This window comes from Pygoscelis adeliae, unplaced genomic scaffold, assembly GCF_000699105.1.
Source record: "Pygoscelis adeliae isolate BGI_AS28 unplaced genomic scaffold, ASM69910v1 Scaffold167, whole genome shotgun sequence".
Classification (NCBI taxonomy): Eukaryota; Metazoa; Chordata; class Aves; order Sphenisciformes; family Spheniscidae; genus Pygoscelis; species Pygoscelis adeliae.
This window is the reverse complement of record NW_008825428.1, coordinates 4,356,390-4,367,164: the sequence shown is the minus strand read 5'-3', so window position 1 is coordinate 4,367,164 and position 10,775 is coordinate 4,356,390.

The window sequence follows — 10,775 nt, the reverse complement described above, 5'->3', positions numbered from 1 at the left end:
GATCACTGAGTGGTATGCCTGGTGACATGTGATAGTCAAAAAAATTCTAAACCCAGAGCCCAATTTTAGACCTGGGTCACAAAACACTGTTGTAAAATAATTTTCCAGGTGCTTTTCTGCAACCGTAACTATGGCAAGAAGGCCTCTGCTGGATATCAAATCAATGGGATGGATATGTTATCACTTTAAACAAGCTGAAAAGAGCTGTCTTAAAAATTCCAGCAACTGGAATCCTGCCACTACTCAAACCCAGAGATTTAATAGTCCCAACAACTTTCTCCAGGCTTTTATGGTGGCACTAAGGTCACAAACGCACTTTTCACGGTAAGTGTAAAAATACATGGCGGCTAGTAGGTAGTTTATGTATATCTTACTGTTCCAGCGAAGGCTTTGCATTTTTAATTATGCAGGTACATGGGCTTATGTTTAAGAAGAATCAGGTGCGTATTAAACTAAGAAACCTCTGAATAAAAGAGCTTTTCGGGTAACATGCACACATGCGAAGGCCAGTTTCAAAAGCCAGAGAAAGCATCTCACATGGCATTGAATCTTTGCTGAAAATCCTCACATGTAAGAGGATTATGAGCTGCCATTGCATTAGTCAAGCACAGAAACGTGAATAAAATATCCCACTTGATGTCCAGGAGAGCCAAGCGTATCTTCTTGGTAATAGATAAGCAAATATGCTTCAATAAGTAGCTGATGCAATCCAGTAGGAAAAAAATATCCCAACAACAAACTATAGAGGAAACTAAATTTAATAAATAAATATACACATGTTTTTAAAGACAGCTCTTTAAAAATGCAAAATATTGAATTATGAACAATGAACTATTGCAAAAAGAAGTCCTTTCCAGTAAACAAACAAAAAACTGTCATACTATGCGAAAATGTGCTATTTTCTCCCTCACATTTTAATATAAATATGATATTTCAGCTATAAATCCTACTCACACAATTAGCGTTATTGAAGTTGAAAAGAAATCTGTAGGTAATTATTGAAAAGATGATGTACATCAGCAGCAGGAGGGCAGTGTTCTCAGTTTCACTCAGTGAATCACGCTGGAACATTTGTTTGATTTCTTTAAACAGTTTTTGATTACCATCTGTTGGTGATGAAACAGCAACAGTTATCATGCTCATCTATCTATTGGGAAAAAAAAAAAGAGAAAGTGAAAGCAAATACGGAATTGAGCCAGACTGAAATTCTATTAAAAATATGTCTAGAAAAATGATGGCAACCAGGAGATTAATTCATGATTTCTGGAAAGAGTCCATGCCACAAACTTCAGCAGTTTAGTGAGTACTGTGAGTTTGACATGTGCCTGTCATTTTAGAGACTTAAGAAACTTTGACACCAAGATGGTGACAAAAAGGCAGGGTGTGGTGAGAGAAGTTTATTGATTAAAAGGATTATGGCAAGAGCAAGAACATATTAAAGGTCTAAGTCCCTGTCCTCACTTTGCTCCCTGGTGTGGCTGATGTAGCGGAGCTGCACAGGGTGTGTGTGGGACCAGATGTTTCAAGGCCTGGTGCTCCCTCTGCCCTAAGAAGGTAATAAAACTGTGATTTAATGGCTCCTTGTGTGGTTACTGTCCCAAAGTGATGGTGCATAATACCTGTTTAAAGTGCGGAAGAAGACAGAGAAGAAAATGTCAAAGTTTCCAGTCTTTTCTTCGTCCGTTCCTGGAAAGCTCCGGTTATTTTGTATTGCTCTTTATAGCAACGGCTCAGCCTTTCCACTTAAACAGATGCTTAGGGCAGTGTCATACAGGTAAAGCTTTTGAAAGGGAGAAGGGATGCTCAGAGAAATCTAGTCAGATTATGATAACAACATGCTCACATTTATGCACAAATGCTAAAAAGATAACTTATAAACTTTTTAAGGAAGACCTGATGATGTAAAATCCTTCCTCCCCCTTCTATTTCTTCTTGCTGAGATGATCAAGGTGGAGATGGAAATATTTTGAAGGTCAGCCTCAATGGATAGGGATCATTTATAAATGCTTCACTGGAAAGACAATACAGTATTTACTGTCTCTAGCCTAATGAGTCTTTGTTTGATGCAAGCAGACTTGCTTCCTGTGGCCTGCCCTTACAGATCATAAAGAGTTTTACTCCTTGATGATGAACAGAGGTGAAAAAACAAAAGCCAAACACAGAGCCACTGTATTTCCATATGTTCTTTATTTAGAACTCTAGATGAAAAGCCGTGACAGAGGAAAGGAGTCCTTTGCTCCTGTCCATTGATGAACAAAGAATACTTCAGACACAGAGGAATTATCTGCCTAATGGTCTTTGGGCAAAATTTTGGGAGTCATTATAATTTTCTAGAAACTTAGAATTGTTCACCTAAGAGCTTTGTAGAACAACAAGAAAAGGTTTCCACTTGGAAAGGACTTGCAAACCTTATTATGAGTCCTATTCAAATTATTCAGAACAACATACTGTTTGGTAGAAAATGATACAAAGGTGTTTCACCTTGGGGGTTTTTGTATTGTTGTTGGTAGGTTTTTTTCCTATGGGCTGTCACGGAGAAAGAAGCCTCTGCTGACTCACAGAATGATGCAGCTGAGCCTTATGGTCCCTGAGACTCTTCTTACCTAGCTAGTAAATAAATCTGAAATTGCCAATTCTCATTACCTGATAGATCCTCACCACAGGAATAGGAAACACATTCTAAGGGATGAAAGACAGCCTTGCCTGAGGACAGCTTAGCATTTGCTGGAAACAGGATGAATGTAGTTTTGTAGGTGGAGGGGAAGAGCTTTCATGGAACAAAGGTGTTCATCCATTGGATACCTGCATACAGGACTGGGATACCATGCTAAATGTCTACTGCCAAAATTATGTTTAAGTTGTGTTTACCATTCATTTATAGTTAAATCAAGGTTGTAGTTTCCATAGTTGCAGCTGCGGTCCTTATGCCCTTAATATAGTTTTTCACATTTCAAACATAACCCTAGTGCATAAGAACAACACAGGGAAAGTTTTGTGGTTACAATGCAAAATAATTAGTGATCTAAGAAAATCTGTATGGGGTTTGAGAAAAACATTTCTTAGTTTAATAGGAAGCCTGGATGTTTGCTGCTGGAATATTTGGCAGAAAGAGTAACATTTGGAGGACACATCTCTGGAATATATAACTTAAATCATAAGCAGCCTTGTAAGAAATGTTGCGGGTCTGTGCTGCTATGAGTGAAAAACAGTTGCACCAGAAATGTGTAACTGCATATTAAGTATATTGTTCTTTGCTTCACTCTGCTTCGAAGCCAGCTTTCTTGCAACATGAACACAGTCAGCAAACAGGATGTTTTGAAAGTATGGCATGAAAAAAGACTAAGAATTGCACTGATGATATTCCTCAGCTTCACCATCTGCCTGCACTCTATTGCATTCAGCGGTTCCAATAAAATTCCAGTGAAACAGAGATGAGATGTGTATCTCTAGCAGAGCTGGCAAATCAGCTACTCTAACCGAACAGAAAAAACAGTTAAAGTTCACATTTGATACAAGAGCCTTCTCCCATGCAACACACAGGTTTTAGTTTCCCTCTGCATCTATTACTTTGTTGCCTTGGCAAATGTTAAGTATGTAGAGAATCCTCCAAACAAAATAAGTAAGTGTAGGTCCGTATTTTAAATAAGCACTTTTCTCCTACTGCTGCTTTTACACACAAATCCAGGAGAAAAAATGCTCCACTGTGACAGCTCTGACCACCCTCCATGACAGGTCAGCAGATGGTATCTTTAAGTGATGAATCTGACAACTTTTGGGGGTCAGTTGATTGAAAATGAAATATTGTAAAGGGAAAATGTGCACTGTGTTTCAACTACAGTTTCCTAGTGCTATCCAACAATAGCATAAATGAGGATTCAGTGCCGGTCAAAGAAAATCATTTGCTAACATGTGATTTGTGGGCCATTAATCTTGGTTGCCCATCCTCCAGTTTCAGTCTGAAAAACATTTTAGCTCAGCAGGTGATGTTGTCAGTGACAAATGAACAAGATTAAAATAAAGTGATGTGGACAAAGCAAACTGCCTCAAAATGAATCTTCCCGTATTTGGAAACTACTATGATTCTTGTGTTACTGGCAACAGTGTTAGTGGCTTTGTGAACTTAATCTAAGAGAATTAAGAAATAGCTTTCTGTAATAGTGAACTTTAAAAAAAAGAGAACTTTCATGAGACGCAACTGGCATTATGTTCTTTGCAGGACTCAGCTGAATCTTTCAGGCTTTACCTTATCTCAGGGGAGGTTGTTTATATGGATGGTAAAATGCATTGCACATGAAGCTAAGAGTGCTATTAATGGCTATGAAATTTCCATGCTGAATAGGGGTCACACATAAGTCAGATGGCACAATGCAGTGTGCCCAGTGGTCCAGAAACAGTCCAACTGTGGGAGCATGAGACAACGTGGAGGAGAAGAATGCATGTGCATAGCACAGTGTTTGCACTGAGTGAAGATATTGAAGATAGTGGAAACAAATCAGCTGTGGGAACACCAGTCTGCAGAGGGAGATAGTGTATCCCATGGGAAATGCATAGAAGACGGAGAAAAGAGAAGTGGTAGAAGTAGGAGGAGACCAAGACAATGCTCCTGCTGGTACCCGTATTGGCTTATTGAACGCATGGTGGATTCTGTTGTGCAGATATATGCTTACAGTACTGTTAATGGGTGTGTGCCCACTGATGCTTGAGGAACAATTGTGCTTCCCCCAGAAAGATACTCTGGGGGTCATCTCTCCCCCTTTTGTTATTTAACAACCAACTAGTGCATTGGATCCTTCTCTACTGTCTACCCGTACCAGATGTGACACAATATAATTTTTAAATGCAGATCTTTGGGTATGTGTCTGTGATTTAATAAGTTTCTAAGTTTTGACAGAAATATAGGAACTTCTACACCAAAGGTTTTCAAAATCAGCAGTTGATGCAAGATGGATTTATACTTGCATAGTGAAAAAAATTAGAAGAAAATACATGAGAATAACAAAATTTTTGTTCTATTCCCATGTAGCCTTTGTTGCATTAGATAAATTTTAGGTTTAAATTTTTGAACTTGGGACAAAAAGATTTGTTGGCTTGTTTAACCCTGGAGAAGGAAAGCTGAAGGAGGTTATAATGGATAAATAAGTAAATATCCAGGAGCAATTACCAATGCAAATGATGCAAGACAAGTTAGGACAACTTAAGAGCTGGAATTCCTGGGATACTGGAGATGGTTGATGATCCTGACATAAATATTAGTTTTCAGACAACACAATATCTTTGTCAGGTGACATCATATCCAGGGTGTGGCGTATGGCTATCTGATATCAACTTCCACTTTGCTAACATCTGCTTCAGGTTCCTGGAATCAATGCAGGGTATACATGATATGAAGCCCAGTCTCAATTTCAGTTTCAACTGAATAAAATTCTGTGTCAGTTGATAACTTGCACCCACACAGCAACCCAAAGGCAGCAGAAACAGGTCTCAATGTCCAGGTTTCCACAGGTGCCATGACTCTTCTGACCAGCTGTTGCAGACTCTGAACATAGGACCATGTCTACCACCTCAGTTCCCGATTCCTCTTGTGTCCCCAAAAGAGTTGGGGGGAGTTCCTGTCCAGTGGAGGAGTTCAGTCAGGCCTATGTCAAGGATTGCTCTGTTCAGTGTCTTTATATCACAAAACTGTGAAGGTGTATTCAAAAAGTCCTTTGGGAGTCAACAGCATTGTTATGTCAGGCTTAATGTTGAAAAATGTGAGTCTAGAAGAAACAGGCCAGGAGGGACTGGGAGGAACGGTTGTATGTCCAGGAGACGGAAACAAATATAAGTAAGAAAGAAGAGACGGAGCACAAGAATGCATTCTGAGACACTGAGAGCAGCAACATAACTGAAGTAGCAAGGACTCACTTTTTAAAGCTGGCTCTGGGAATCCACCTGGAAAGGGAAGATATCCCAAGCAGATAAGGAATAGTATTCTACAGGGAGTGCTCCAGTAGATCCAGAGGGCAATGATACAGCAACAGAGGAGAGTGATACAGCAAACTGTTTGTAGGGTAGGGAGACCAGACATTCCTTAACAGGTGTCTTAAGAATAAGAAAGGTAACATTTTAAAAAGTTACATTAAAAAAGAAGGAATGGACAGAATTGAAAAACAAAACCAAATAACTCCTTTCATCTATAGACAACTCTAACATCTCTGAGAAGTGAGGCAAAGCAGGGAGAAATTACACAGAAAAAGGGAGAGTGACCATTAGCCTGTGCAAGTAGTGAGTGGTTTGGGAAGCTCTCTTTGGTGTCCCGCTTACTTGCCAGTCCTGCAATTGACTGGCAGTTAGTACACATCATAATCTGGTGGCACATTCATCTCTTTACTCTTCACATGCATGAACCGCCTTACTTCATGGGTGGTAGGTGATAATGTATTAGGACTTCCGAAGTATCTTCCTTTAGGTGCAGCATGTTGGCTGGCTACTGTGCTCTGGCCAGAGGTGCTGACCCCTGCTCAGGCTCATGCGTTGGAAAGACATGGGCTGGTGACTTATGTGCCTGATGCTAATGGCAGTCGTCACCTAGCCTGGGGATTCTTGGATATTCTGGGAGAGAGGACATGTGAGGGTCTGGGGCACAGTGGCAGCCATTTTATCTCAAGGAAATCCTTTCTTGGAGGGGAATAAGATGATAAGGAACATTTAAAAAGGAACATAATCTTCTTATAGATGCAGAAAAAAGAGTGGTGCATAGCAGAAGAGCAGAAAAAAAAAAAAAGAAAAAAATAATTAGACACCTACAAAGCTGCTGAGGAGAAATTGGAGAGATTAAATAAGAGACAGAAGGAAGTAAAAGTCAATCACAATGTCTGCATAAACTTTTCTTTGAATTTTAACTCAGGCATTATCCCTTAGGACCATTTTTCATCATTTTTCATGGATGACTGCTGTGAAGATCTGTGTCCTGGTGGAAGGGAGGAGAAACTGCCACTGTTCCTAAACCTGCTCTTTTTATATTATGTAAAATTGGCAGAATCAGGTGAATCTGTGCCCGTACTGAGCTCCCACACCCATGCAATCAATGAAAATGTTCCAGTAGCTGTTGAAGAGGAGCACAAGAAAAGCAAGACTGTGATTTATTCCTTTTATTCAATGCTCTGGATGTGCAGTACACAGCGATTATGTAGACCAGCACTCCTTCCGGCTTCAAATAGTGGTCAGAAAGCCATAAGATTTGCAGAAGTTCATCTGTCACTTTGGGCTTTCTTGTGTGCCTTTCCTTTCATATATCTGTAATTTCCAACAGTCTGTGTCATGTTTTATTTATTTTTAAAATTGTTTTTTCCACATTTCACTGAGAAAGAGATGTCTTTCTCTAGCCACCATGGAAGACATTGTTGGAAGGCTTAGTCTTAGGACTAAGCTATATCTCTGTCCAGCTTAACTTTGTTTTTTATACCACAGAAATACCGTACCCTGTGTACCTGTTACTGTGTCTGGTCCAGGAACCTCTCAGTTGCACCTCAGGATTCAGCATTTACCTTCTGATTAGATAAGAAGCAACTACCTGCAGATATGTGAGGTGCATAACCTCTAGATCTAGCCAGTTATTGATATGTAATAGAGGTGGTATTTTGTGACTGGCAGAGAGTTAGTTTCTGACAGGGGCCAGGACTGAGATGCTGCCAGAAATGAGCCCTAGACTGGGAGGAATGGGTCTGAGGGGCAAGGAAAGTTTTATAGGGAAGCTAGAAAACAGAACGTTGTACTCTGAAAAATTCTGTGCAAATGCAGACGTCTGTTAGTATTGATTTGAGCCCTCCTCCAGAAAGTGGTTGTTCCATGAGCAAATCTTCCAGGAATGGGAGACTGATGCTTCTTGTGATAAAATATTTCCCTTAGCAAAAGATAGTGAAGTTAAGTAGTAGTTAAGTTCTTAGGTATTTTCAGATCAAAAGCCTGTGATGTCTTGTGGCTGGGAATTCTTGTAGGTAAATCTTAGCGTGTTGTGAAATATTGCTGAGATTTTTTGTCATCCTACTTAAGTCTATTTTCTTCTCTGGGGTGTGAATAGAGGAAGAAGTGTGGCAGCTGCATGTGACCCAAAAGCTGCCCCAAGAAAGAAGAAAATTGGCAAAACTGGCAAAATTCCCAAATCATCTAAATGCACTCTGGCCAGCTAGTTTAGGAGAGATTAGTCCCACTCATTAGCTGGTTGCATGTGGTCTTAGACATCCAAGATGATCCTTTCAGTCTATTAATGAAAAATGTTAGTATGGGATATCCAGTTTCCAACCAAGCTGGCAGAGGTATTTCTTCAGATACATCTCATACGTGGCATCTACGTGAAGCGTAGCGGAGGCTTCTGCAGTAACAGTATACCTGGCAGTCCAGATTCTGTGCTGACTTTTAGCTTTGTAAATCAGCAGAGATGTGTCTGCATTATACTGCTGCAAATGACCACTGAACCAGGATTCAAGATTTTCTCTAATCTCACAGAAAACATGGACCTTGCAAACACCTAATTTTTTTTTTTATTTTTTTTTTTTAATTTTCACTACCCATCTGAACAGGATATTTTTACACTCACAGTTTGTGTAAGCAGGCATACCAATATTAACAACTTTGAGCATGTCAAGCAAGTATTTCTTGCTGCTGAGGAAACAGGATGCTAATCTCAAAACCAGCACAGGTATTTCCTTGTAAACTACCAATTAGGCAATAAGGCTCAACAGAGCATACTGTTATCATAGAGTAATCATAGCTGTGGAGATTTATACGGCATAGTAGAGTTTAATGGCGTAAGTACGTGGGTGATATGAAATCAACTGAATAAAAATTATGGATGATATGCTCAGTCCCTAAAAAATTTTTTTCTGCAGTGTCACAATAAAATTAGATGAACAGGAGACAACACCACGTTTTGAAATTTATATTTTTCTTCTCTGTATGTATGTGTTTAAATCTTCTAAATTTTTTTGGTCAGACTCATGCAGTACCTTTTACAGTAAGTCTAGTATTAGTCCTCAACAGCAGAAAGTCTTTGGAAAGCAGTCTCAGTCCCTTCCCTGTCAGAGGATTGGAGCCAACACTGCCACTAAAAGAGCTGTTCTGTCTGGAATGAAAATCCTGAACAGAGTATGAGACCTGAATCAATAACAAGCTATTCTTTCTTGGCAGAAACCCAAAGGGAAGGTAGGTGGCAGTAGCACTGCCTCTACTCCTATGATGTGAATCTCTTTGCAAAGGCCCAGGGGTTCAGTTGTGCCATATGAAAATACAATGTACAGCATCTTTTATTGGATTTGGTGAATTCAGCTCTTTTGATTTTCTTTTCACTTGAAACAAATGCTCTGATGTTCTTTAACAGATGGAGTCGAGGAGAGAAAATCCATGATAGTCCAGTTGTATTGAGACACTTTAGTGTCAGCACCAAGTGTATGTGAAATGTAAGGGTGTGGTGAAATGTGATAAGGGATTTTTTTTGTTTCCAGCTGCCAAAAAAGCCAGCATACAGGGGAGGTATAAACCACTTTAATAACTGAAAAATTCTTCCAATATATCCTATGAAAATAGTCTATTTAAAACAATGAAAATGCCTGAAAAGTCTAAGCAGCCTTGTTCCAAGAATAGAAGGTCTTAGCTAAATGAAGGGGAAAAAAATAAAATTAAATTAATCTACTCTTCAGAGCTGGATTAAAGCATAAATGATTCAGGTGTAATTACTATGAAGAAATATTTTGACAAGCTAGAGGTTACTGCCTACTGACAGCTGTCTGGATCTGAGAGCCAATACATTGTGTCCTTGGGTGGTGGAGTCCTCAGATGGCTCTCCCCCATTAAGGACAGATAGACTGAACCTCTTCCCTTGCAGAACACTTCAGCTCCCCCGAGAAGGAAGAAGGAGGTGGCAGCACAAACAGGGCAGATGAAATGCCACTACAAATCTAAGAGTGACTTCTTGCCAGATATGTTCCTTTCACCAGACTGACAAACAGAATAAAACTCCTGGTGTTTCAGCCATCTGGGTGCAGTGTGTGTGATCACAGTCTGGGGATTACACTTAGGTTGAACATGGAGGCTCTGTTACCTTGCACACTGCCGCCAACATGTGTAAATGGTGATTAATCATGTTATGAACTACGTTATAATGCCAAGATTTAAGATGTCTTAAACTGTGTCTGAAAGTTGTCTAATAAGACAGTGTTTGCCAAATCTACTCTTTAACCCAAATATTTTTCACTCTTCCAGGTTTGGTAAACTATTGGAAACCCTGAATCATCCTGCCCGATGCCCTATTAGTTGTACTGTAGAAGCAGGAGTGTTGGGAGCTTCCAGAGGAGGAGACTGGGAGAGCTGTGTGACGACTGCGGTGGCCATGTGATGACTGGGCACCATGGAGTTAGTGATGGTGGCTTTAGAAAGGAAAGTAGCAATTTCACTGAGCTGTTTCAGAGTTGATAACCCACAGTCAACTTAGGGATAGGTTGGTTTCCTTGACACTGAGTCAGAAATGAATTTTCAGGAAACGAATAAAAGAAAAAATATAGAAAAGAAAGAAGGATTTCTCAGTTTTAGACCTCACTTTGAAGTGGGTGACTATAAACTCTCTTTTGGAATTATTCCATTTTGATTAAAAATCTTAACACTCATTAAAACCAATACAAAACAGTGAAAAATCTCTCTTTAGTCTTCCAGTTAAGAGATTTATGCAGAAAGAAGGACATTATGGTTTCTTTTCCTGCTCTGCTGAATGCTTGTTTATGTAAAGAGAAAAAAGGTCATGGAAG